General features: G+C 37.6%; 1 non-coding gene across 1 annotated transcript; it reads left to right on the forward strand.

Annotated features, from left to right (window-relative positions):
* The first annotated feature begins 2,001 nt into the window (after positions 1 to 2,001).
* Trnay-gua (transfer RNA tyrosine (anticodon GUA)) lies at positions 2,002 to 2,089 on the forward strand. The gene is given in 2 exon segments: positions 2,002 to 2,038; positions 2,054 to 2,089. It is a non-coding gene; the product is annotated as a tRNA-Tyr (tRNA).
* The last annotated feature ends 825 nt before the right edge of the window (positions 2,090 to 2,914 follow it).

The raw sequence follows: 2,914 nt of genomic DNA on the forward strand, positions 1-2,914 counted from the left end.
GGTTTATAGAAACAAAAACATACCCAGCATGCACAGCCCCGAAAACGGAGTATGGCTGCCTTCGTGGCGGCGGGTTAAAAACGGTCATTCACGTCGAAAAAGCCTACTCGTGCCCACACGAGTGAACGTGGGAGTTGCAGCCCAGGAACGGAAAAGAAGACATAAGACTGACTCGGCAATATCCCGCACAACTGAAGTTCTGCCGGCCCCCCCTCAAGACGGATCGGGTGAGCAGTGTCCACAACAAGGCGTGGACGTTCACTCCGTCAGTCACACAGAGGAGTGGAGGGGAAGAAATGATGTGGATATGATAGCGCAGCAATTTTAACCAGGAGAGCACTGCCTACCGGATAGTAAAACTCAACTTTCTGCGGTCCTCAGCATTATACTAATCAATTCAATATCCACGCTGAACTGAAGAATAATTAGGTGGTGCTTTGTGTGTGTGTGTGTGTGTGTGTGTGTGTGTGTGTGTGTGTGTGTGTGTGTGTGTTTCACTGAGAAGGATCGAGTGTGTCGGGAAGCCGCTGCCAGTGAATGCCCTCCAGTGTTAATTCATACATGTAAAGTAGACTGATCAGTCGCCGGAATAATTCATTAATCAAATGGATCGCTTAAAATTAATTCATGCAAATGAATGGCAGTGAATGACGACTAAGCAGTATTATAAGATGCAAGGGATAGAACTTTCTTGTTGAAATTCAAGCTACAACTGCTTCGACAGAAGCTGAGAAGAAAATTCAGAACTGGAAAATATTCGTATTCGCAGAAAAAAACAAACACACACACACAAAAAAAAAACAACAACAAAAACCCCAAAAAACCTAAGGCCCTTTTTGGATGGAGTTTGTGAGATATTTAAAAGAAAAGTGTTTACATTGTGATAGACTTAACCTGAATGACACACTGGTGCTTTTTGGACATAACAAAATGAAAACTGATGAATGTTTCTCATATATTTTATTGATATCAGTAGCTCAAGGAGGCGTCACTGCGTTCCGGGTCAAATCCATGTACGCTACACCACATCTGCCAAGCAGATGCCTGACCAGCAGCTAAATTTTATGTATACAAATGTAGAATCAACAAAGTAAAACCAACACTACAAATGTTCAAAAACAGACCTCAAACAGGCATATGAAGTAGACAAGTATGCCTTTAACATAACCACGGAATATAACAAGTTTGTGGAAAAATGGGCACTTTATGACTGTTTAATACAAGATTATGCTATATAATGCTACCTTGGAATTTTGCCATTGAACACAACATATATTGTTTTGCTGTTGTGGACTTGTTAGTACCTGAACTTAATTATATGCTTACCCTATACTTTCTAATGTACAAAACATAGTAAATTCTGTATCTGTAAACCTTTGTCTGAATAAAAAAAAAATGTTGAAAAAACAAACAAACAAAAAACCGAAGGCCTAATGTGAAATTAGTTCAAGGGAAGCCATTGCATACAGAAGCTGATAAGAAAATTCGGAAATGGAACAGGTTCACATCCGCAGGAATAAAACAACTTTACAAACCTACCCTGAAAATCAATGATTAAAGGGAGGTCACTGCACATTTGTTTCTGAACAGGAATTAACTAAGTTATATCCCCTGGAATAATTTCCACTCGGTTTCTGGCCTGAATCAGTCTTGCTCTTTCACACACGTTCATAATCTTGCATAAATCAGGGTAAAAACTAGTCATTGCTAGTAAAGCATTAGTTGTTTATCTGTTTTTGTTGATTTTTAGTTGTGTTTGAAAACCACGTTGGAAACCGAATCCGTCCTACGAATCGTAACTTCACACACGGCAAGCCTGAGTGTTCTTCGTAAAGTGTGTTTCTAAACGTAAACAGAATAAACTGACTAAAAAATTAGTTCCCCACTTTCTAAAAGAAAAGGAAGTGTAAAACATACGTGTAAAACAAACACATGTGGTCTTCGAAGTGCCATTCAATGTACCTCGTCTATATAATTTTATTTTTGATCATTTACTACTATCCCGTGATAGCTCAGATGGTAGAGCGGAGGACTGTAGAGGTGAATCAAAGCAATCCTTAGGTCAGTGGTTCGAATCCGCTTCGCGGGATTTTTTTTTTTTTTTTTTTTTTTTACTTTTCTTTTCTGTTTTCTCTATTTCTGTTTATCACTTTAATTCTAAATCTGTTCACACTCAATGATGCTTATTCGGGGAAAAAAAGGGGCAACTTTTAACGATTTTCCAAGAAGTTTATGCCATTTTCAAGTTGAGTGTGTACTGCCGTGACATATTTTGCGACTCAGTTGAATCATTCACAGAGTACTCTGCACGTGGTCTAATTTCAATTATTCTGCATCAGTAGACAGTTTGTTTCGCACAAAAAGAGAGAAAAGAATGATACTGGACTGAGAACAGACTTTTTGCATCTACGGTCTTCAACGTGACAGTGGTTGGACACCAAGTCTTCATCATTCATTCATCCATAAATTCATTCATTCATTCATTATAACACGTAGCCTGTCTGCCATTTCCTTTCTTTGAGGTATACAGGCAATCTTTCCATCAGCATCAGTATCAGTAGCTCAAGGAGGCGTCACTGCGTTTGGTCAAATCCATATACGCTACACCACATCTGCCAAGCAGATGCCTGACCAGCAGCGTAACCCAACGCGCTTAGTCAGACCTTGAGAAGAAAAAAAAAGAATAATAGAAAATAAAATAAAATAAAGTAAAAAAAAAAAAGAAAAAAAAAAGAGAAGTAAATGAATAAATAAATAATAGATAAATAAATAAAACGAACTACTACTACTAATAATAATATTTATACGGCGCAAAAACTTGATGAAGTCAACTATAAGCGTACAAAAAAAAGATAAATAAATAAATAAATAAATAAATAAATAAATAAAACCGCCGTGTAATGTCTGTGTCTAA

The sequence above is a fragment of the Babylonia areolata genome, chromosome 33 (assembly GCF_041734735.1).
Source record: "Babylonia areolata isolate BAREFJ2019XMU chromosome 33, ASM4173473v1, whole genome shotgun sequence".
Classification (NCBI taxonomy): Eukaryota; Metazoa; Mollusca; class Gastropoda; order Neogastropoda; family Buccinidae; genus Babylonia; species Babylonia areolata.